The sequence below is a fragment of the Hyaena hyaena genome, unplaced genomic scaffold (genome assembly GCF_003009895.1).
Source record: "Hyaena hyaena isolate Hyena2069 unplaced genomic scaffold, ASM300989v1 scaffold_3, whole genome shotgun sequence".
Taxonomy (NCBI): Eukaryota; Metazoa; Chordata; class Mammalia; order Carnivora; family Hyaenidae; genus Hyaena; species Hyaena hyaena.
The window spans coordinates 4,125,739-4,151,421 of NW_024080635.1; positions in this window are offsets into that span (position 1 = coordinate 4,125,739).

A 25,683-nucleotide genomic window follows, 5' to 3' on the forward strand; every position below is an offset into this window, starting at 1 on the left:
GAGAGCAAGAGTGAGAGGGGGGGGAAGGGCGGGGGCATTTTTTGTTTTTTTCTTTGGATCCGGAAAGGGGGGGGGGGGGGGGGGGGTGGGGGAGGGGGGCGGGTGGAAGTGGTGGTAGTTACAACAGGAAAGGTGAACCCAGAAATCAGCCTGATCCAGGCGGACGCCCATGGGGTTTGGGTTCGGCCTTGGCCCCAGAGCCTTAAGTACCGTCCATAAACCAAAACCAAAACCAAACCCACTGACTAAGGAGGTGGCCGGGGGGTGTTTAGACGCAGGAGCCCCGGGAGCGCGGTGACAGGAAGGGATTCTGAAATGGGCCTTGTCATTGCCCCCAGCAGCCCCCAGAGGCCAGAGAGCAGCCCCAGGACCCTCTGCTGCTGCTCTGTCCTGGCTGAGCCCCGGACTCCAGGGCACGGCCGAGGGTCCATGTTCGTCTCGCCCTCCGCACCTCTTTGCCATCGCCTGTGCTCCGTGTTCTGACACCATAAAGCCGGAGGCCTGAGCAGCAGGAGGGACGGCAGGCTCCGCTCTCTGCAAAGGCACCAGGGGCCGGGACCTTCTCCCAGCCCAGAGCGGGTGGCGCTCAGCACCCATCCCCTGGGGGTGAAAGGCCTTCCCGGGGCCCAGCAGGCGCAGCAGCTCTGGCCCAGCTCACAGCGACTCCCGAGAGCAGCGGGCGCCCCTCCAGATGGGCTGCTCTGACCTGCCCTCCAGGGGCCCCCATTAGTGCCCGGTCCCTGGGTGACCAGGGTGGAGAGGCAGGCGGGAGCCGGGGCCTGGGGACCCAAGTGAAGTCACATCCAAGCTGTCTAGACCCCCTGTCCCTTCAGCGTGTCCCAGCGGAGGCCAAGTCACGCCCCCAGGGCTGGGGGCGGGACGCGGGAGAACTGACCAGATCCAGGGAGAGCTCAGGGGTCCGGGTGGGACGGTGGAGGGAGCGAGGCCACCGCTGAATGACCGAGGAAAGGTGACAGCCAGAGGGCCTCCCCGCGGCCCCCTCCGTCCCCTCCGTCCCTGCGACTGCCCTGAGGGACAGCTCCCTGCTCCACTTCACCTCGCGGGAGGCTGTGGGGCCCAGGAGGTGGGGGAACTTGCCCCGTGTCACAGGGCTTCTGCGGCGGAACTGAGACCCCAGCCCAGACACCAGACACCCTCCCCCCCCGCCCGGCCTCGGGCTGCTTTCCGGAACCTGCCCTGGGCCGACGCCTTGGCCCAGCTCCTCGGGAGACTTGGCCTCCTTGATTCCCCAGCCGACATCTGACTTAATCAAACCCAGCTCTTCATGTCAAAACAAAACCTTTCCAGAGCCTTCTGAAGTGCTCCAATGTTCTGGTGCCGGGTTTCATCACCAGCTCCTTCCGGGAGGTGAGGGCGGGTGTTGGCTGCGAGCGAGCCGTCTTTTCTGATCATTGTTTCTGACTCGCTCTAGTTTGTCCCACTTTCCTGGCCTGCCTGGTTGATGGGGTCCCAGGCGGCTGGCAGGTGCCTGCTGTCCCCAGGCTGGGGCGGGGCACCGAGGGGGGCGGGGCACTGTGGGGGCGAGGCACTGAGGGGGCGGGGCACTGCGGGGGCGGGGCGTCCTGGTGGCAGGCCACCTGTACCTGCCATGGCTTCTGGGGTGCCCTCACCTCACCTTCCTGGACGGCGGCATCCAGGGCCCCCCTGCCCCCACACCGGGCCTGCAGCTTCACCCCCACATCCCACACTGCGTGCTGTACCCCAAATCCTCCTGACACACTCTCGGCTCCAGATTTTGCATGAGCTGCTTTCTTTACCGGAGAAATACTGTGGATCCCCCAAGGCTGAAGTACGGAGGGGGTTGGGGGAGGGGAGTTAACCCCCTCTGCCCTCCTGCCACGTGCCCAGGGCCATGCTGGGGGAGGGAGGGAGGACTACTCTCAGTGAGTCCCCCTGCAGCCCGGGCACCAGTCACTGAGTGGGCCTCAGTAGCCCATTTTACAGATGGAGAAACATTGAGTTACTTACTCAAAGCCAACCAGTGGTCAGTGGCAGGGCCGGGATAACTGGGACCAAGTTGGCCTACCCACACACCAGCCCGTCCACCCCCTCCCCCCGGCTCTGGGCTCCCTGAGAAGGGGCTCCGCCCCTCCTTCCCTCCAGCACCAGGCAACATCGAGCACCTACATTCTCCTTTCGTCTCCGTTGTTCTCAGGCTCTTTCTCTCTCTGCCTTGGTGGGCTGGGGTGGGTTGAGCGTCCACACGGTCCGGTGCCAGGCTCTGCCCTACGGGAAGACAGCCCTCAGCCCAAGTGCCAATCCCATCCCTGGGGCCAAGAGAAATAGCTCACAGGATGGTGTCAAGTTCACTAGTTTCTGTATTTAGCTCTTCATGGGGGCGGGATACCAGGAAGCAGAGCGGAAGCAAGAAGCACTCAGGGTGGTGGGTGGGTCACATGGGGGTACATTTGGGCTCAGTATCAGCAGATGTGCTTGACAATCTCCCGGCANCCCCCGGCTCTGGGCTCCCTGAGAAGGGGCTCCGCCCCTCCTTCCCTCCAGCACCAGGCAACATCGAGCACCTACATTCTCCTTTCGTCTCCGTTGTTCTCAGGCTCTTTCTCTCTCTGCCTTGGTGGGCTGGGGTGGGTTGAGCGTCCACACGGTCCGGTGCCAGGCTCTGCCCTACGGGAAGACAGCCCTCAGCCCAAGTGCCAATCCCATCCCTGGGGCCAAGAGAAATAGCTCACAGGATGGTGTCAAGTTCACTAGTTTCTGTATTTAGCTCTTCATGGGGGCGGGATACCAGGAAGCAGAGCGGAAGCAAGAAGCACTCAGGGTGGTGGGTGGGTCACATGGGGGTACATTTGGGCTCAGTATCAGCAGATGTGCTTGACAATCTCCCGGCAGATTCCTCTGCCAGGTGGTGAGCTCACCGTCCCTACAAGAGTTCAAATTATTGCAGAGAAGAGAAGGGAGAGCATCCCGTAAAAGGAAGAAGAGGATTAAACCAACATCACTGTCTGGGCTAAAACTCTGATCTCAGGATGTCTGTTTCTACCCCACGTGTCTCTGGACCGACTCTGTGATTCCGGGGGTCCAGTAAGCTGTGGGGGAGGCTCCAAATCTCAAGATTCCTCAATTCTCAGACCATCAGGCTTGTGAGTCCACAGCTGAGCCTGTGATTCTAGAATTCTGGGATTCTGTGAAAGGGACCAGATGCTCACATTCTGTGATTCAAAGGTTTTCTGAAAGCGTCTTCGAGTCCATGAAAGACTCTGATTCCCAGCTCCCGAGCATCACAGGTGCAAGGACAGGCAGATCTGAAGACGGAGGAAGGTTCATGACCCTCCGCCCGCCCGCGTCAGCGTCTGCAGAGGCAGGACCCTGGGCCCCTGCACGGACCTCTCAGCACTCAGCGTGGGTCTCCGGGGGTCCCTGACCCCACGCGCCCCATCTCCTCACCTGGCTCTCCACCCCCCAAGGTCCCCTCATGGTGAGAGGGTGCGATGGGTCCTGAAGCCCCAGGTGACAGAGCCGTGGGGCCAACTCCTCGGCACACGTGCTTCTCTGGTGTCGTTTTCCTGCTGTGTTAATTATGAGGCACATGATGGGGATCCAGTCCCTGCTAATTGGAATTTTCTGGTGCGTCTCCTTCAGTGCAAGCCACTTGGGGATGGAAGGCAGGAGCCCGCTTACGTTTCAGTTCTGCCTTCCCCTGACGCACTCCCCCTGCCTTGCATGGATGTCTCTCCCTGCTCCCTGTTCATCTGGGGCGCTCTCAGTGAGCAACGGCTGTCCTGCGGGGTCAGTGGCTTTCTCCGGAAGGAACCCGATCCAGGGACAGGAGAAATGGAGACGAGGCAGGCGGGGCTGGAGCTCTGGAGGAGCCGGGTCACGGTCGGTTCTCCGGGATGGCCTGGGAGCCCCTCCTCAACCAGCAGAAAGGCTGGGGTCCCTGGCACCTATGGCAGGAGGAACCCGGAGCTCAGAGCCCGACAGGCTTGGCCGTGGGGACTGGGACAAGCCCCTCTCCTCCCTGAGCCCCAGGAGCCTCCCAGGAAATATCCTGAGTAGGTGGGGAGCTCCTGTAGCCCTGAGACACTGACCTGGTGGAGGCTCCCCCCATCTGGGCATTCCCTCCCCACCCTCCTTTATTAGGGAGCTCTTCCTGGCCCTGCAGGGCTCTGTTCAGATGCCCCTTCCTCCAGGCAGGCTTCCCTACTTTTGCAGGGGACACCACAGCAGCCTGTGCTCCCCTTCATGGATGTCCTCACACTTCACAGTGTTCTGTGCTCAACACCAGTTTCTCTGCTCCACTGGAGCACCATGAAGGTAGGACCTTGGCTGTTAAGCGCTGTCTACACCATGGCATTTGTTGACATAGCAGGTGGTCAACTGCCATTTACTGGGTGGATAGATGGACAGATGGATGGATGGATAGATGCATGGATGCATGGATGCATGGATGCATGGATGCATGGATGCATGGATGGATGGATGGATGGATGGATGGATGGATGGATGGACAGATGGATGGATGGATGGATGCATGCATGGATGGATAGATGGATGGACAGACAGATGGATGGATGGATGAATAGATGGACAGATGGACAGATGGACAGATGGAAGGATGGATGCATGGATGCATGAATGACTGTGTCAGATACAATACTTCTAAAACTTAGAGCTGATCCAAATGATTCCCCAGATTTTACCAAACTGCCTGCCTGACCAGCAGATCTCCACCCCTGGTGAAGACAAAATCTCTCAGGAGATGAAGCCCGACTATTCTGAGGACTTGACCCGCCTTTCCCTGCTGCTCCTCACAGCCACAGCCCTGTGGGGTAGGTCTCAGTCCACAAACAAGGACACGGTGGCTCCAAGAGCCTATGTCCCCCCCCAGTGGGCGGCCCAGCTGGACACACACCCAGGCCTGCCTGGCCCGGAGCTGTGAAGCGTGAGGAGGGCGCCCCTGGTGGGGCTACTTGCGGGGCGGCGGGGGCTGTGTTCATTGGGCGACAAGCTCTCCTCCCTGACGGAAGTCATCAGTCCCCACACCTAGAACCCGCCCCCAGGGATAGCAGGATACTCATGCTAACAATAATAAAAGCACCTTTCCTAGCGGGGCGCTGACCCCGGGTCGGGCTCTGGGCCAGCACCCCGTTTACCCCGTCCACAGCCGAGAGCTGCGTCACACCCCGCGTGACAGAGGGGGCGAGTGGGGCGCCAGGAGCAGTGGCCTGCCCGTGGTCCCTCAGCCACAGACGGGGCCAGGCTGGGCCCCCAGGGATCTCACATCCAGTCACAGGCCTCTTCGGCGTCTCCCAAGCTCCGGTAGTTTCTCTGGCCTCCTGTGCTTTTGGCCACCTCCACCCCCAACCTCCCTTCGGATTGACTCGAAATAGGCTCCCTTTTCAATTTGTCTGCCCCTAAGCAGTCTTCCCTCATCCATGGTCTCAGTCAGCCTTGGTCAACTGCACTCTGGAAGCCAGATGATTCTTCTTCTTCCTTTTTTTTTTTTTTTCAGAAGTGTGAGAGAGAGAGAGAGAGAGAGAGAGAGAGAGAGAAAATCTTAAGCAGGCTCCACGATCAGTGCAGAGTCCAGTTCAGGGCTCGATCCCACAACCCCGGGATTGTGACCTCAGACAAAATCAAGAGTTGGATGCTCCACCGACTGAGCCACGAGGCGCCCCTCTGAGTCCTCAGATTTTGACGTATCATCAGAAGGTCAACCGCAGCATACCTGAGTACAGCACATTAAGATATGTTATAATTGTTCTCTCTTACTCTTGGTTATCGTTAATTTCTTCTTGTGCTTAATTTATAAATACAACTTTATCACAAGTATGTACATACAGGAAAATACATAGTGTATGCAGGGTTCAGTACTATTCACAATTTCGAGCATCCGCAGGTGGTTTTGGAACATACCCCACACGGACAAGGGAGGGGTACTCTACCATGAAATCAAAGGTCCAATGCACTTACTGCTCGTGGAGTTTTCCCCCTAATGTTCATTAAAATAAATACATGTCTGGTAAATATAAAATATAAAATGTTCTTCTGGGCACCGCTCTTGTCCTGTCTCTGACTCACGTGGAGCAGATCCCGCTCCCTGGGAGGCCGGGAAGGGCAGGGAGGAGGTGGCATCTGGGCAGGTGGACAAGGCGTGGCCTCCCCCAGCCCCGCCCAGGACAGCGGAGTTTCTCCTTCTCCCCGGGAGGCCTCATCCCTGCCTGCTGCCCTGCCTGGGTTTCAGCAAATGAAACACCGTGGCGGCTGGATGGGCGCCCAGCTGACCGTGGACCCGTGGGGAAGGGATCAAAAGACCCCAGTGGCCCCTTAGAATGGGATGCACCTGGGGGTGCTCACCGCAAGCCCCTCCTTTCTTCTAAAGAAAGCCCCAGGCACCCAGAAGCAGAATCCCCAGCTCTGTGCCGCCCCAGGGAGAGAAGCCAGGAGGTGCCTTCTGTTCGTGTGCAAAGGGTCCTGCCAAAAATGAAGACAGGAAACTGCAAAGGAAAATTTGGCAACCAAAATACGGAAACAGAACCTTCTAGAAAGGCAGTCACATCCCCAAGCTCAACAAGGCAACTGTGATGGGCTGAAGAACAGAGAAAAAAGCCTCCAGACGGGAGTGGAGGCTGCACAAGTGGAGGAAGAGGACTAAGCTGGGCTGTCTGCCCCAGGGGCCCCCACTAAAGGGGGTGTGGTCAGGCTACGGGAAGTCCAGATGAAGCACCAGCAGCCCAGCAGAAAGAGATGCGCCAGGGCTCATGTGGGGTGACTGGGTTCAAGTCCCAGCTCCTCTTACCACTGCAATAGCCTTCCTTCTCCCTGAATCTCATTTTTCCCCATCTATAAAGTGGGAGAGACTAGAACCTATGTCCCCAAGTTGTTGTGAAGAATAACAATGCTTAGCACACAGGAAGCACTCAATGTGTGTCAGTGATCAGAATTTTTATGTTATTGAATATTTTATTTACTATTGGTTCAGATGATGGTCTGCAGGTAGCAAAGGGAGCAGGTGTGTTATGTGTGGCCCCAGATATTACTAATTCACTTATTTACCAAGCATGTTTACTAAGTGAGCCAGATAGTGCCAGGTGCTGGGCGTGGGTACAGAGCAGAGCTGGGAAGCAGAGTTCAAACTGGGAAATAATTCACCTGCAGCCACACTCTCCCGTGGGGCACCTTAGGGCTGATGATGGCACTGGAGTGTCAGGGACTCTCACACTGAGGACGTGTCCCCTGTGTGTCTAGCCCAGGCCGAGGCTCGTCAAGCAGCAGCCGGTCACGGAGCCATCAGTGGAACCTGGGAAGCTGGAGGCTAACCCTCACCCCATGGACAGACAGGGAGCCCCGGAGAAGGGGAGGGGCGGGTCCAGCATGTCCCGTGCTGGGCGCTCTGGCAAGTCTTACACCCAGGCCCGGGCAGAGGCAGGGCGGCCTCTTGGAACCCCCCGAGGTCTCCTTAAGATGCAGGTTCCAAGGCTCCCACCCATGTGCAGACTTCGGGTCCCTGCACCAGGGTCTGGGAATCCCAGGCAGCTGGGGGACAGCAGAGCCCACACGAGGGAGCCCCCAGAGAGGGAGCAGCTGGGGCACCACCAGGCTCTTCTCCAACCTTGACCTTCCCGAGTCTGAAATCCCACACCTGCGTGGAGCCAGGATCCAGGCCCAGTGCCAAGGACCAGCCACACGGGCTTGGGGACAGTTGGCACTCTCCCGCGTGCCATCCCCACGCTGTTCTCCCACGCCGTCAGCGGTGCTGGCGCATCCTCCCAGCCACCTGCCGCGGCCCCGCCTCAGATGCCCTCTACACCGTCCCCCTGCACACCCCACGCTCCCCAGCTCCGTCACCGAGTAGGGCAGCCACTCTCACTGTACAGCAGGGAACAGACAGGAAAGAGCCACTTCAGGCCCTGCTAACCTGAGGGGGCCACAGGAGGGGACATACTCTGACCTGTTGGGAGGTTTCCCATGAGGGAGGAGAGGACATTCTTGATCTGGAGAAGGTGCTATCCCCTCCTCGAAGCCCTGGTGGGAGACCTGTGGCCGGGGGTCATCTAGGCCCAAACCCAGGCAAAGATGGGGTTTCCATCCTGAGCCGCAACAAAACCTAATCCTGCCCCTGGTGACTTGTTTCAGGCTGCACGCCCCTGAGAGGTGGGAATTGTTCTCCCACTTCCCAGGTGAGCAAACTGAGACCCAGAGGGGTGCCCCAAGTCACACAGCATGTAAGGGAGGGTCCCGGGACTCACCCCCAGCTCTTCGGATTTGGGCTCCAAGTTCTCTTCATGGCACCTATTTTGGGGGCTCATCAGACCTCTCTGCTCGGGTGTCTCATATCCACCTCCCCCCACCATGCTATAGGTCTTTTTGGCTCCAAAGCCGCTATACCCTGATTTGGGGACAGAAGACTCAGCCATTTGCAAAAAGGAACAAGAAGAAAGGGGACAGGAAGATGCCCCTCGGGTGTTGCTGCTCAGCCCCCACCCCACTCCCAGCAGTCAGGTCTGGGCTGTGCCCTTGACTGGCAAAGCCTGTGAACAGAGCAAGGCCAGGACAAGCAGACAGGCCATCACACAGACGTGCCGGAGTCAGGGATGCAGAGGGTGGCCCAGCAGGAGAAGGGAGGATGGCCTTTCCTGGGGAGACTGCAGACACATTTGCCCCATGACAGGTCACTGCCTCCCTGGGAGGCTTTGGGAGGAGGGGCTAAAGGGGTCAAGTGACAGGGACAAAAACAGCTGTCTGACCAGTTCTGAGTCCTCCTCCCGGTGCTAGAAGTGGATGCACCCTGTCCCCACAGAGGCCCCTGGGGCCAGACCCCTCCATTCCAGCCTCCAGTCGGCCATTTCAGGCCCACCCTCTTCAAAAAACACCACCCCAAAGCCTAAGCCAGCCTGCACACTCATCTTGTCCTGTCTCTGGGGCCCATTTCACAGGTAGGGAAACTGAGGCCCAGAATGAGCTACAAAATGGCAGCAAAGAGGAAGTGAAAACGGCAGGATATTTGGAGATACCAGGCTGGGCTTCCGATGCCCGTTGCAGCTCAGATGCTTTGGCAAACCCTGCACATCTCTGAGCCCCCATGTAGCACACCTGCCAGTGTTCCCTGATCATCCATCGCCCACACACATCTGTGAGACTTAGCTCCCCTCTGTCGGGAAAGTGGGTCTGTAATACGATCGCTGTGAAGTTTAAATTAAAACATCCATGTAAAGGCCCTAGCACGCGTAGGTGCCCAAGAAACGGTGGCTCAATAGAGGATCAAGGCTGCAGGGGCCGCGTCCTGTCCATCTAGTGAGCAGAGCGCTGGGCTCTCCGCCAGGAGCAGCTCCGAAGCCGTGTCCTCCTGGCACAGACGCCCCCTCCCGACGCCTGTCTTCTCCCACATAAGTTGCATCTAGAAGAGATGGGTGTCGGGGTTTCCCCCTCACTTCTCACAGAGCTCTGGGCCAGGACACCCATGCAATTAAAACAGGAGAAATGCAAAAGCACCTCTAGAAGGACTGAACTACCTTCTCTCCCTTGCAAACCCGTCAATGAACTGTAATTGCAAAGACAGACCCTTTATAGAAATCTCTTCACCAATTCACTGCGGGACAAAGAGGTTCCTGAGGCCTAAAGAAAGAAAGAAGTATATATTTCTTAGGTTAATTCTTTATCTATATAAAAGTTAAGAAAACAAAAATATTGGTTAGAAAGCACCTTGACAGTTAGACCATGATGGCCCCGGGGAGAGATGCTGGCTTTCTTTTCCCTGGGACTTGTTTCTAACCTTCTGCGGATCCAATCGAGATCTAAGAGAGACGTGGGAATTACGAGGAGAGGGTGGGCTGCGCCGGGGACCTGCAGCAGACATAGGGAGAATTGGGGAGAGGTAGGGTCAAGAGTTTGGGTTTGGGAGACCCCAAGATGCCGACCCTCGCCTTCCTCCCAGTCTGATGAGCAGGTCCCTTTCAGACTCGGTGCTGCAGGGGCAAGAACGTGGCAGGGGCCCAGGGCAAGGCTGTTCTAGGCAGGGATCCAGTGCAGGAGGGGCTCCCTAGAAGCAGAGGGAGAGGGGGCCCCAGGGGCCGGTGGGTTCTGGAGGGCACCTCCTCGGGAGGGGGAGCGAGGGAAGGTCGTGGGTTCATCTGGAGTCCAGCCTCGGCCTGAGCCCCCCAGGAGCCCTGAGCACATCGGCCACCACGTGGCTGTGCCCCTCGGGGACTGAACGGGGATTTCTGTGCCTGTGTCAGCCAGTCATTAGTTGGAGGTCACCAAGTGGGGAGAGCGTAACCTCAGCCTTTTCAAGTGATTGGCACAGTCAGCTCTCTTCGGCTGAGGTCAGTGCTCATTGCTCCTGAATTGTGGGCGCACTGGCCCCGTAAAGAAGATCTAGGTGGTGTACCAGCTTCTACACATGTTATGGCTGGACTTGCGTGCTCCAAAAGTTCATATGTTGAAGTCATAACCCACATACTTCAGAACATGTCCTCATTTGGAGAGCGGGTCCTTACAGAGGTACCAAGTTACAGTGAGGTCATTAGGGTGGGTCCTAATTCCATGGGATCAGTGTCCTAATAAAAAGAGGGATTTAGTGCATATCAGGGGAAACTGACACATAAAGATGAAGACAGATAGGGTGACACTTCTTCACGCCAAGGAACACCAAAAGTCGCCAGCAAGCCACCAGAAGCCAGGGCAGAGGCATGGGACAGGCATGGGACAGACCCTTCCTCACAGCCCTCACAAGGACCGCCAGTCCAGCTGACATCTTGACCTTGAACTTCAAGCCTCTAGAACCATGAGACAACAGAAGTTGTCTAAGCCACCCATCCACTTTGTTACGGCAGATTGTCAGTAACATCTGGTGATTCTGCTCACCCAGCACCCAGGCCTCACCTCTGCTGACAGCCTCCTGATTTTCCTCAAGGAACCCCTGGGCAGCCCTCCAGTCCCTGGGGGTCCTGCAGAAATCACTCCACCCAGCCCGAAGGGTGGACAGAAATCCAGGCCTGGCCAATCAGAGTCTTACATCCCCGACCACAGTGGTTGTTTCAGAAATGGGTGCATGACCCAATCCAAGCCGGTGAGGTTGGAATCAGAGCTTTCTGTGGACTTGGAGACCATATAGGGTGAGCATGGTCTCCACTACGGAACCATCTAGGTGAGAGGGCCTACCAGAATGTGAAGCCCTCCTGGCACAACCAGAGCAAAGAGGGGACACAGATCTAATGATCTGCTTTCACTTCCCCCATCATCCCTGATTTCTGTATGTATGTATGTATGTATCATCAAATGTATAACTATAAGCTATTTCAGATCAATTTTGGAACATAAATTCTAAAACTACAAAAAAAAAAAAAAGATCGATTCAGACTGCAATCCAGGGGGACCTTGAATTAGAAAGAGAGACTATGTTATTAAAGAAAAAATTAGTGATCATTTATCAAAGACAAGTTATATAATCCGTGTACCAGGCATTAATGCCTTTTTTACATGCATTACCTTAAGCCTCAGAGCAAGCCTAGGACATAGGGCCTCTTATTTCTCCATTTTTTTCCCAGTGGAAGAAACTTGTGTTACTTCCAACCAGCCACTCCTCTACCCCGAACAAAAAACTGACAGCGCACAGAAAGAAAATTACAGACGAATATCCCGTATTTCCTTCTCCTGCCTTCCTGTCGATTTCTTGAATATTTTCCAGCTTCAACTTTTATTTATCTGTATTGTTTTAGAGGGTATCTATTTGTACAGCTTCTTTAGTGTTAGTTCTGGGTGTTGCATTATATCTACAAAACTTACCCATTCTCCTGATACCATCATTTTACCACTTTGAGTGGAATGGAGAAAACTTACCTCCCCTTATCCTTCCCCACTTATAATATAAATGTCTTAACTATCTCTTCTGCCTGCATTTAGAATCACACCAGAGTTACAATGTTTGTTTCAACCATAAAACACAATTTAGAAAACTTTAGAAGGAAAGAAAAGTCTATTGTATTTACTCATATTTTCACTTACATTTGGTCTTCTTCCCGATGTTTTGAGGATCCTCCTTTGATTGTTTCCTTTCCATTTAGAGAATATTTTTAGCCATTCTTTTAGGGCAGATCTTCTGACAACAAATTATCTTAGTTTTCCTTCACTTGGGTTTCCTCTTCATATGTCAAGGATATGTTCACTGAATATAGGATTGCCCTTGACAGTTCTTGTCTTTGAGCGTGGAGATAATGTTGTGCCACTTCCTTGCGGCCTCCATGATTTCTGATGAGAAATAACCTGTCATTTGAATATTTCACCTTATAGGCAAGGTGTTGATTCTCTCTTTCAAGATATTTTCTCTGATGAGAAATAACCTGTCATTCGAATATTTCGCCTTATAGGTAAGGTGTTGATTCTCTCTCTTTCAAGATATTTTCTTTGTTTTTAATTTTTAGACTTTGTTTTTATTTTTTAGAAGTTTGTCAGTGATGTGTCTTGGTGTGTATTTCTTTGGAGTTTCCCATTTCAGGTTCAATCAGCTTCTTGAATCCATAGGTTTATGTCTTTTGTCAGATTGGAGGAGTTTTCAGCCATTGTTTCGTTGAGTTTTTCAGATCCTCCCTTCTCTTCTTCCTCTGGGACTTTGTTGATACAAATGTTAGATCTTTTGTTATAGTCCCACATGTCCCTGAGGATTTGCTCTTTTTCTTCTACAAGTATATTTTGTCTTTGCTGTTTAGATTGGGTAATTTCTGTTGTTCTGTCTTCAAGGTGATTGGCTCATTTCTCTGTGCTCTCTATTCAGCTGTTAAACACATCCATGGACTTTTTTATTTTGATTATTGTTATTTGGATATCATCTGTCTTGGAGACTTTTCCATGGGCACTTGAAAACAAATGTGTGTTTTGGATAAAGCCTTCGGTAAGTGTCAATTAGATGCTTTTGATTATGTTGCTCTGTTCTTCTATATCTTTGCTGATTTTCTAGCAGTTATATCAATTGCCAGGAGTGTGGTCTTGAAGTTTTCCAGCTATCATTTTGGATTTGTCTATTTCTTCTTTCACCTTTATCCATTTTTACTTCATGTATTTTGAGGTTCTATTATTTGGTACATATATCTTTAAAATTGTTATGCCTTCTTGGTGGATTGGCCCTTTAGTTATTATGTAATACCCCTCTTTGTTTCTAGTAATGCTCTTCTCTGCTGTATCTGATATTAATATGGGTCCTCCTGGTTTTTAGTTAATATTTTTGATATATCTTTTCCCATTCTTTTAATTTCACCCTATCTATGTTGTTGTATTTCAAGTGAGTTACTTGTGCACAGCACATTGTTGGACAGCACATCATGTATTCTTTTGGGTTTTTGCTTGCTGTGTTTTGTTTTTGAGCTACTCTACCAATCTTTGTCTTTTCATTGATGTAAATAAGCCATTTACATTTAATTATTGACAAGTTAGGGCTTAAGTCTGCCATGTTTATTTTGTTTTATTTGCTTCTCATTTCTTTGTATCTCTCTTCTTTCACTCCTGTGGTTACCTGAACATATCTTCTGGATTCTATATTGATTTGTTTATAGTATTTTTGAATATCTCACTTTGTATAGTTTTCTTAGTTTTCCATTAAGTATTACACATACATAATTTATTGCATTCTACTGGTATTGATATTTACTGCAATATAAATATGGACACTGCAAGTTATATATAGACACGTTACTTCCATTTTAGATCCCTCCACACTTTAAGCTAGTCTTAAATACTTCCTTTACACACACCAGATACCACATTCAATGGCTTTCAATTTTTGCTTCACCACCAAATATAATTCTTTAAACTCATAAGAAAAAGGATGATCTATTCTATTTACCCCATCCATTCTAATAGTGTTCATTCCTTCCTGAAATTCCAAGCCTTCTCTTATCATTTCCTTTCTGTTTTAGACTACTTCTTTTAGCCATTCTTTAAGAATACATTTGCTAGTGAAAAAAAATCTTTATTTTCACCTTAATTCTTTAAGAATATTTTCACCACATACAGAATTCATGGTTGATATTTCTTTTTCCTCAGTACTTAAAAACTGTTGTGCCACTTAACTGGAGTCTCAACAATTTCATAAGAGTCATGCACTGACATTCAGACTGATGTACCTTGTAAGTAACATGCAGTTCTTTCTGGCTACTTTCAAGATTTTTCATTGTCTTTAGCTTTTGAACATTTAATTATGATGTGACTTGGCATCAATTTCACATCAGTTTCTTTGGGTTTGTCCTATTTGGTGTTCACTCAGCTTCTTGAATCTGTAGGCATATGTCTTTTACTAAGTTTAGAAGTTTTTAGCTGTAATTATTTCTTCAAATACATTTTCCATCCCACTCTCTCCTCTCCTTCTGACACTCCAATGACATCACTATTAGTTCTTTTGCCATTGTCTCACAGGTCTCTGAAATTCTGTTCATTTTTTTTTAGTCTGTTTTCTCTCTCTTGTTCAGTTTTATAAACTCTATTGGTCTCCACTCAAGGTCGCTGAGTCTGTCATCTGCCATGTCCACTCTACTGTTGAGCTATCCACTGAAGTTTTTGTGGGGTTTGTTGGCCATTTTATATTTTAGTACTATAATTTCCATTTGGTTGTTTTTTATAACTTCTACTTTTTGCTGATGTGTTTTTCTGTTTGTTTTTCAGACAATTTATAATTGCTTATTGAATCATTTTTATGATGGCTTTAAAGTCCCTGTCAGATCATTCCAACATTTGATTCATCTCAGTGTTGCCACTTATTGATTTTTTTCTCATTCAGGTTGTGATTTCCCTGGTTCTTGGTATGATGAGTTATTCTTCTTTTATTGTATTCTGAACATTTTATAAGACTCTGAATTCTATTTAATCTTTTCTTCTTTTTTTCCCCTAGCAGTTGTACTAAGAGGACAGATCGCTGTGTATGCTCAGCTCCCCCCAGCATGCCTGAAAAAATAGGGCACCAACTCTACTCCCTTGTTTCTTCAGAATGGGGACATTAGGCTCAGCTTCCCACTGTGCCCTATTAACACCAGGGATGAAGGAAGCTGAGGGCTGACTCATACTACTTTGTCATTGCAGGGTGGAAGCAAAAGCTGAGCTTCCCCACTGGAGACTGTTGACATGGAGGGAGGGATGAAGGAAGCAGAGTGTCAACTAGCCCTGCTTCCCACCACCTCATTCTGCCTCACTGCTCTCATCTTCTCTCTAGGGCTGGCAGATACCAGTTGGATGTTGGACAGAAATATCAAATGTGAATAGCCCCAGCTTCCATCACCAAGGAAGTGTCACTGATGCCAGGTAGGAGTGGAGGCTTAACTCATAGCTATACCCATATCGGACCCCATCCTGGAAGGGGAACCAGAGCATCCATGCCTGCTTACACATGGGGAGGGGGAGAGTGGAATGGAACAGTAGCTCTCCGAAAATGTAGAGCAGGGAGACTGGGAGGAGAATAGGTTTTCTGTTGCTCTTGGACTGGTAGAGGCAGATTTTGACAAAAAGGTTTTCTGTTATTAGGTCACCCTTTTCCTTGTCCTTTGACTAGGGTGAAAGGTTTTTCTTGGAGCTTTTATAAACTCTATCTGTTAGTGGTTCTGGGTTGGAGGCTTCAACGGCACTCTGTCAGGATATATGGGAGGCAATAAGAAAACCCAGAGAACCTACCATCACATCGTTCCTCAACTTCTGAGCTCCCTAGACAGGCTACATTCTTTCTGTCTTTTGGGGTCTTCCTGTGCTTAGTGTTGCATTATGTCCAGGGTTTTTAACTGTAAATAGAAAGACCTGGGAGAACTGAGGATTCTCCCACTTGGAGGAAACAAAAGTCCAATCCTTTAGATTGTTCAATGTCACTCTTAGAAACCGAGAAGTCCTCCATAACTCACAACAGGTCAGCCCTGCCAACTCATTTCCACGGCAACCCATGTGTTTCCTGAGTGGTACAATCAGTTGCATTTCTCTGTGTTTGTGTCTGTGTGTGTGTGCATGAGAGAGACAGACAGACAGAGACAAAAGAGGAAAAAGTCATCAACTAAGATCAGTTCCAATCCTTTCACTTTTTCAATAGAGTCACAAGTGTCCAAGGACAGGGGCAGGTCCTGCTCACCTCTGTGTCCTCCATAAATAACAACAGAGCCTGAAAAGGAAGTGATGAGCTACACTAACAGCACGGGGATTGGGGCACAGATGACTCCTTTAGATAGAAGTTCAGGAAAGGCCACACTGAGGTGGTAACATTTAGGATGAGACAGAAAGACACAACAACAGAGCCAAGCAGGTGAAGCTCAGAGCCCCCCTGGCACAGAGAGCATCGAGTGACACCGCCATATTGTAGGTGTGGGTTTGATGTATTCCCAGAGCAGCAGGGAGTCCAGTGACTGTGGAGGGAAGCAAGGAAATGAATCATGCAGATCTTCACAGGCCAGTGGAGGAGGGTGAAAATCCATTAAAGAGTTCAGTGGATGAGTAAGAAGTAGGATCTGACTTGAGTCTTAGGGGGGTCTCCTCTGTCTACTATGATCTGCAGGGACTGCAGCAGGTTCCCAGGGCAGAGGCTACTGAAACACTGGATGAGAGATGGCATTGCATGGGGGTTGGGGGGCTGAGTTAGGTTAAGGGAGGAAGTTAAGGGATCGTTGGATTTGGGAATGAATTACTCCATCTACAGAAGGGTACACAGGGTAAAAAATGGGGCAGGGTGTATAAAACATCAGAAAATAGTTTCTGCCCTTCTCAACTCGGGGCTGTCACCTCTCCCAAGGCCTCTGCAGAGAACAAGATCTGCACAGGCAACCCCAGCTCTACAGGGAATGCCGTCAGCTGACTCCTTCAAAAGCAGATTGGGGCGGAGCGGGGTGGGGGTGAGGGACGCCCGGGTGGCCCAATTGGTTGAGCATCCAACTTGGGCTCAGGTCATGAACACACAGTTCGTGGATACCAGCCTCGCGTTGGGCTCTGTGCTGACAGCTCAGAGCCTGGATCTTGCTTCAGATTCTGTGTCATCTTGTCTCTCTGATCCTCCCCCACTCATGCTCTCTCTCTCTCTCTCTCTCTTAAATAAATAAACATTTAAAAACATGTTTTTAAAGAACCAGATGGTGTTCTTGCACTTACCACCTGTGACTTGTGGAAGGTCCCACCAGGAGCCAAGTGCACTCCAATACTGGGAGGGTCTGTGGAAGCATCTCCCACAAATCCTTACCTGCTCAATCCGGCCCACCTCACTTCAGGCCCCCCTGCAAGCCCCTGCCTACCAGACACCTGGCACGTCCTTCAGGGCCTGTCGACAAGATCTGGCTCCAATGTACAAGGGAGCCCGTGATTTCTGAAGCTTGCTCAAATCGTGGAGGCCAAGAGTTTTACACTGGAACCCTAGGCATCACTCACTCCAAGCCCTTTAACTTACAGATGGAGAAACTGAGACTCACTAGGGCAAAGGTCCTGAGGCTTAGTTAAGGAGAGTACTTTGGGGCCAGGGCAATCTTAGATTCACATCCTAAGCATTCCACCTCTTTGCTGAGATCTTGGGCAAGTGACTTTCCTTTTCTCTTGATTTCTTCTTCTGTAAAATGCAGACAATACTAACAGCCAGCACTTACATTGTGTCAGGAACTGTTTTAAGCCCTTTATGTATATTTGCTATCTAAATCCCTAGGGTTTTTAGGTGCTAGGGATTTAGTATTCACTCCAGCTTACATGGAGAAACTAAGGGGACAGAGAGCTTATCTAACTCTGTGGACATGTACCCAATCAGCAACTGCAGAGTGGGGTTCCAGTCCAACAGGCTTGGCCTTCAAGTCTGTGCTCCCAGCCCTGATGCCGTCTTGTCCCCAGTCCTTGACAATGACCTTGAAGGTTAACTGATACATGCCTGTAGAATTAAGTGCTGATCAGAGTCCCTGGCACACAGTCAGTGCTCAGTAAATGCTGGTTAAGGTGTTAGGCTGTACCTTGCATTCTGGGGAAGCGGTGGCGACTGAGCCAGACACAGAGCCCTGGAGGGCTTCCGGTCCCATGTCGGGGTGGAGAAGAGAACTGTGGCTTATAGCACAGAGAAGAGCTGGACTGGAGAAGCCCGGGGGGCAGCAAGAGTCAAAGGAAGTCAAAGGAACAGAGTCAAAGGAAGAGCTGTGGGAGGGCCTGGCGGTGAGGAGAGCATGGCAGGCTCTCAGGCCCAGAAACGAGCAGCAAGAGAATCGCTGGCCCCAGAGGGCCCAGCAAAAGACACAGTGACACCTGCGGGGAGTTTGGGGTCAGTCTGGGGCGAGACAGGGATTCCATGGGGAGAGGTCAGCCTAAAAGTTGGGGAGACCAGTGAGCAGCTTCCGGGATGGGGCCCGGACTCATCTTCAGGTCTTTGCTCCCACATTTCACGGGCAAGGGGACTTTCACAGTAAGGGGGGGGGTGCCCCTCATTCCCCGTTCATGATTGCTCCGGGCTGAGGAGGCCGATTCTGCAGCTGCCAGGCTGAAGGGGAGCCAGGTCCCCCAACCTCCCCTCACCTCCCCTACCCAGCCCTCCGGGTGCCTCCGAGGCTGTTCCAGCACATTTAGACACAAAGCAGCCTCATTACTGAAGCCTGTGGCTCATTCGCAGGCAGCTGGAAGGGCTGGGGGACCCCTGACTGAGCAGACTCCGGGTCGGGGTGGGGCGGGAGGGGAACCCTGGCCAGTAATACACACAGGCTCAGCGCTTCGTGCTGATGTTGGTGTGTTGGGATCCGCATCAGACATTCTGGGCGGTTTGTAATCACTCATGATCCCATGTGGTCTTCACTGGGCCCTGAGGGGCTACGGTCGGAACCATCCTCATTTTGGGCTGTGGATAAGGGCGCGGGGAGGGGAGATGACTTTCTCAAGGTCAGACAGCTGGAGGCTGCAATCATGGCCCTGATCACTGCAGCCCATGTTTATTGGGCTCCTCTGTGCGCTGGTACCGTGGCCTGCAGTACAGGGTGCTGACAACAACCCCACGAGGGAGGGACCCGTTATTATCCCATTTCATAGACAAAGAAACCGAGGCACAGAGGAGTCAAGGCACTTGCCCAAGGTCACACAGCTCCATTTTCTTACCCTCAGACCCTGTTCCTTCCACACTGAGATAAAACTGGGGTCTTCTGAGGAAAGGCCTAAGCCTTATAGGGGCCCTGAATGATGACACCTTCTCCCTATTACATCACCCTCCCTAGGAGTTCTAGGACCCATAAAGGGCCAGAGTGCGGAATTGATGCTGCTGAGGCTGGCATGGGGCCCCAGTGAGCCCTTCAGACGCAGGAGAGAAGAGGGCCCCACCCCCTACCCAGAGCCCCCACCCAGCTCACCCTGCCCTCCCTCGGCCTCCCCCTCGGGGCTCGCCATGTCTGCAGGAGGACCCGTGTGATCTCGGGCAAGCAGGAAGCCCCTGCCGCCTCGTCCTCCGAGGCCATATGTATCTGATAGTGACTGTCATGGCATCATTAGAGAATGTCCCACCAGGAGATGTGACTCTCCGGGCCCAGACAGAGGACCCTCACTGAGACACCCTGAGGAAATGGAGGGCTTACTTCTTCCAGCTTCTCTCTGGGAGGTTCTGCTCAGAGACAAACTGGGATGGGCTTTCTCGAAGACTAAGACAGCTGGCCAGAGAAGGCCGTCTTTCTAGCATGACCAAGAACTCGGCCCCTCCTCCCCTTCTTTGCCTCCCGCCAGGTGGAAGGGGCTGGAGCCAGGCGGGGTGTGGGAGAACACGGGTGCCTATGGGATGGTGTATATGCAGCCCATGTGGTGTGTGTCGGGGGTGGGGTAGCAAAGTGTGAGCACATGCAGGAGACTGAGGTGACCCAGGAAAGGGAGGAGTCAGGAAACCCAGCACCACCTTCCTTCTCTGACCACTCTGGGAGCCTGTGAGCAAAATCCTGGCTAACGGTAAGGGCCAAAGAGGGGCCTTAGCGGGAAGGAAGCATAAGGGCATCAATAAAAGAGCCGGGGGTTCCAGTCTCCAAAGGACCTTGCTCTGTGACCTTGGACATAGCCCTACACCTCTTTGATCTTCCCTTTCCTTATGCTTGATGAGGATCACACCAGATCAAGATGCTTTTTTCATAGCTGGTGTTGATTATTATCACCTCCTGGGGGGTCGAGGGGCCAGGGGACGTGTTTGCAATATGCTAGTGACAGAGACAAACCTGTGTGACCTAAATGCCAGGGCGCTGGGGTGATCCCCCCCGCAGCTTCGAGGCTCGAGAGAAACAGCTGGAGAACCAGGAAAAGGCTTCTCCTTCCCAGAGTGCAGCTGCCAGTATGGGTGTCACACGCTGAGACGTGACCGAGGCTGTGACTGGAAACACTTAAATTTGTCAGCGCTCATTTGTTTACTCTCAGCTTTGTTCCACAGAGGATTTGGAGGAGCGCGCGGCAAAAGCCATTCAGTAAAGTGAGAAAAACAAATAGAAACACACCAGTGGGGACCGGGAGACACACATCAGAGGGGATACAGAGGAAGGAACACAGATCAGCTGTCAGGACCCGGAGAGGCCAGGCTTAGAGGTGCAGACTCGAGACTCAGAGCATCCCCGGTGACCTGGGAGAAAAGGGCATGAGGTCAGTCCTTTCCATCCCGTCTCTAAGCTTTTGTATTCTTCTTAGGCTCAAAAGCAAGTGTCGCAGCTTCTGAGTTGTGCGGCTGAACCTCTGAAGGAGGCCTGGTCATGCTCGCTCCAGAACTATTATGGGATGGAAGTTCCAAGGGACGGAAGGAAGGCCTGCCAAGTCCTTCCAGAAGGATTCCCAGAGACCCTGCGCTTCTCCCCTGTGGGCCTCCCCACACCAGGCAGACTCAGTATTATTAGGTGGCAGTAACACTTTGGGATAAAGAGGCCAGACCTACGAGAGCTGCGTATTAAGCCCTCATATTAAGGACTGTGGACTTTATTGTAAAATGTCCTGGGATCCAGTGCTGGGTTTTAGGCAAGAATGGAGAGACAAAATCCAGGTTTATCTTTTATAAAAATAACTCGTATATAGTGAGAGACAGAACCATTGTTGACCCAGGTCTGCCCATCTCCAAACTCACTCCTGGCCCACCTCCACATGCTGCCCTCTTCAACCCACTTGACCCCCAAACCGGCCCCTGTGACCAGCCATGGGGCCTGGGCCCTCCCCTCTCTCCCGGGATGGGTGACAGGAGACATGTTGTGTGGCCTCCAGCCACTCCCCTGCCCTCGCTGGGCCTCAGCCTTCCACTCTTCGCTCTTTCCCTTCCCCCAAGTCTGCAGGATTCCCTGTGGAAGGCCGTTCGCTGGGGTCCCTGCTGGCCGGGTGGTGTGGAGGCAGGTGAATGGAAGACCCCTGGATGTGCCTGGATGTGGCCTCCGGAGGGGGCTGGCTCTGGGGTCAGGGTCCTGGGACAGGCATCTGCACTCTGCACCTGACCCCCTCTGGGCACAGGTGGGCCATGACTCTCTGGGACTTGGCTTCCCCACCCGTGAAGTGGGATCAGACCCAAGCTATGCTTCGGGTGCCCAGAGGGGGCGGCCTGGCTCCTTTGATGGAGCCCACACTCAGGGGCAGTCTGGGTGAGGGAGGGCTGGCCTCACCTTTGCCCTGGAGTCCAGCCGCAGCCCTCCACGCCTCCCCTCCCCCAGCCACTGCTCCCTCCCAGGCACAGGTGTATGCAGAGGGCTGACCCACTGGGGGCCTAGGGGCCTGCAGGTGTGAGCGGCATTGGGACCGAGGGGCGGGGCTGCAGGGGAGAGGCAGTCCCCTGTGAGTATGTGAGGGGGTGTCTGTGTGTGAGAGGGAACGCATCTGTGTGTGTGTGTGTGTGTGTGTGTGTGTGAATATATGTCTTTGTATGTGTCCTGTGAGTGTGTGTCATTGTGTGTGTGTATGCATGTGTGTCTGCATGTGTGTCTGTGTGAGTGCACGAGTGTGTCAGTGCTTGTGTCCATGTGCATGAGTGAATGTGTGTGCATCCACATGAGTGTGTCTATGTCTATGTGTGAGTGTGCACGTGTGTGTATTTCTCTCTGTGTCCGTGTGTGTGTCCGTGTGTCCATGTGTGTGACAGCTCTGCTTCCCAAGGCCCTTTCCCCACCTCCTCCTCACTCCAACAGCAGACTGGGGGAAGGTTCTGGAAGGGTCTCGGGGCTTGGGTCTCGGTTTTCAACGACTGAGCCCAGCCAGCCCTTGGGAGGAGGAAGGCCGTTCTGACGGGCCCAGCCCCTGGCCAGCGGCCTCCTCAGCACAGAGAGCACCAGGCGCCTCCCCGCCGGGTGCTGCCCGCCTGTGGCAGGACCGCGGGCCCAACCGTGCTGTTCTCTTTGCACGCCGCCAGGAGGGACCGCTATGCCTACTCCTACTACCCGTAAGTAGCCCCGCCCCCTCGTCCCCGCGTCCTCCCCCTCCTCCCCCTCCCCCTCCCCCTCGTGTGGAGGCCCTCATGCAGGTCCTCACGCAGGTCCACAGCCGTGCGCGTGTGCGTCCCCACCCTGGCAGCTGTCCCCGCAGTGCACACGGCCGGGTCACCACGAGCCCCTTCTCCAGCCCGGCCGCCCCAGGCTCTTCGGACCCACCCTTTCTGGACGCCTCCTCGGGGCCCTGCATGTGCACAGGTCCTCACAGCCACCGACAGAAGTGGCTCTGGGATCACCCCCGTGTCACTGAAGGGGGGAGACCAGGCTCAGAGGGGACAGGAAGAGCCAGAGCTGGGGTTACCACCCAGGCCCTGCCTCCCAGGCCCCCTGCTGCTGCTGTTTTCTGCCTCTGTCTTCTACTCTGGGAACCTTCCAGAACATTCCCCGCTCCGGTGCTTGTCCTCCCCTCCTTGCAGAGCAGGCTCAGGAAGCCTCAGGGCAGCCCAGAGGGTGGTGGGCCCTCACCTCCTCCTCCCTGCGCCCTCTCCTGGCGTGGACGTCGTCTGGTGTCACAGCAGCTTGTCCAGCACCTAAGCCGCTGTCACGTCAGGGGAGGCTCCAGCCGGGCTTTTCCAGGGGTCGCTGACAGGACGGGTCTCCCTCCGTCTCCGCTCTGCGGTCAGTGTGGGGGCCCGAATGCGGAACCTCTCCCCGTGTCCGTAGTCCATGCCCCCTGCTGAGGGAGTGTCACCCTGAGATCAGCTGGGGGCGGGCGGTGTCCCGGGTCCCTCCGGCTTCTGTCGTCTGGGGAGCTGCTTGGCCGGTGGCTGTGGCTAGAGGCCCGGGCGGGGACAGAGCCCTGGGGCACCTCCCTGGAGACTGGCTGCTAGGCACAGCTTGACGGCCGTCCCCCGTCCGTGGCCTCTGTCTGCCCTCCCTGCGGTGTGCTGGCGTCTGCCTGTCCTTCCCCATCTCTCTCCTTGTCATTGTCCCTTTACTGTCTCTCCTCCCCCTCGTCCATTCTCTTACCCTCCGTTTCCCTTGCTTCCTCCTCACCTCCCTCTCCCTACCTCCTTCTTCCCCTACCTTCTCTCTTTTGTTGATGGTCAAGGTCACTGCCATGGAGGCTTCTTTTCAGTTGCCCCCAAAGGGGTCCTCATCTCTGCCACTGGCCACAGTGAAGGTGATGCCTGGGGCCTAGCGGTTGGGCATCCAACGGTCACCCTGTCTCCGTGCCTCAGACAGCTCTTAAGCCCAGGACAGGCTGGATGGAATTTGCCTGTGTGGGAAAATCAACTCATTAGCTTCCTTGTCCCCATGGATGATCAGTGTCCATCACATATCCTGGCAGACCTTTCTCAGGTCTACCCCACATCCTGCATGCTGTAGGGCTGAGTAGGGGAATAGCTCTCTCATCTTGAGGCTTCCCTGTGATAGGACCCCTGGTTCTAATGCAGTCCATTTGGGTCCCAAGTCATTTCCCCTTTGCTTGTATAGGCCTCTGATCATGGAGCCATGGCCCCTGCCTCCCTGTTCCAGCCCTCTCACCCCTTCCTCCTGGTCCTGAGTTCCTTTCCCTCAGCCTCCTAAGTGAACAGAGTCAATCCCTTGCATGGCCCTCTCCTTATCAGATGCCCCCAATCAATCCTAGAACAGCTGCTGCGCTCCTGCTGGCTACCAGAACTGGCATTTGAAATATAGAGAAAACACGGGCATCACCTCTACACTGAAGGATCTTTAGAACAATTGAGGACTTAGACAGAGACCTGTACAGGGTTATGAAAGAGTGAGAAATAGTTAACCCCCTCCTGGGCAGTGCTCTGGTCCAACCTAATATGAAAAGCAAGACACAGCAGGATCAAACAATTTCCAAGTAACTTAACTATGTCCCAGAGCAATGCTTGAGAATATTTATAGGAATACAAACTGGCCTCCAACAAGGTAAAACAAACAATGCTTGTCATCCAATCAAAAATTACGAGACATGCAAAGAAGCAGAAAGATATGGGGCACCTGGGTGGCTTAGTCGGTTAAGCGTCCGACTTTCACTTAGGTCATGATCTCACAGTTCGTGGGTTCCAGCCCCGCATCGGGCTCTGTGCTGACAGCTAGCTCAGAGCCTGGAGCCTGTTTCAGAGTCTGTGACTCCCTCTCTCTCTGACCCTCCCCTGCTCATGCTCTCTCTCTCTCTCTCTGTCCTAGAAAGAAATAAAAATATTAAAAAAAAAAAGAAGCAGAAAGATATGACCAATAATGAGGAGGAAACACATTCATTGGGAACTGATACAGGATACAGAACACATTCCAAGGGAGTGTAGCTGGGAACTCAAGCTGTATTCAGCACCTTTTGTGGTCCAGACACCACTGCTGTCCTTTCTTCTCTAAGGAATAGATCCCTAACTCTATGGTTCAGATCTGAGAGGGACATTAATTTTGACACTTCCTCAGTATGCAAGTCATTAAAAATGGACTTATCAAGCACATTTAGCACCCAGATTTGGATTCTCATAGCATTTTCCAATATAAAGAACCCAGGGACCTTGAAGAAATGGCTGATTCCAGGACTAGGTCAGAAAATATACAGGGTGAGCCTGAGCCCCTTGTAATGCCAGAAGGTGAACACATAAACAAACAAAATGATGGGAAAATGTCAAAGGAACGCAGAGACGATGGCCATAGCTGGAAACAACTGAGCAACCAAGTAAATATAGTAGTATCAGATTGTAACCCTAAGTATACAATAAATACTGTGAGTCCATAGTGATGTAAATAAATGACTGAATAAATCAATAAATGGAGGAGAAGAGGTAATCTCCCACACACAAGAACTCAAAATAATTTAGGTTAGATGCTTAGCATTCAAAGAGGTGGAGCTTAACCCCTCCTTAAATATAAGCTACACATAATGACTTCCTTCCACAGTGTACAGTATGAAAAAGAGAGAAGAGTAACTTCATAGTGGGGAAATCTGACAAACACTACCTTAGCCAGGTGGTCAAGGTTAATATTAATGGTGATAAGTCATGTTAATAGCATGTGTCATTGACATGATGTGACGAGAATGGCGCTTTACCTCTGTGGTCTTCTGCCCAAAAAACCATAACCCCAGTATAATCATAAGAAAAAAATCAGGGGTGCCTGGGTGGCTCAGTCAGTTGGGTGACCGACTTCAGCTCAGGTCATGATCTCACAGTCTGTGAGTTCGAGCCCCGCCTTGGGCTCTGTGCTGACAGTTCAGAGCCCGGAGCTGCTTTGGATTCTGTGTCTCCCTCTCTCTCTTCTCCTCCCCACCTTGTGTTCTCTGTATCAAAAATAAATAAACATTAAAAAAAATTTTTGTTAAAGAAAAAAATCAGACAAAACCCAGCTGAGGTTCAATAACTGA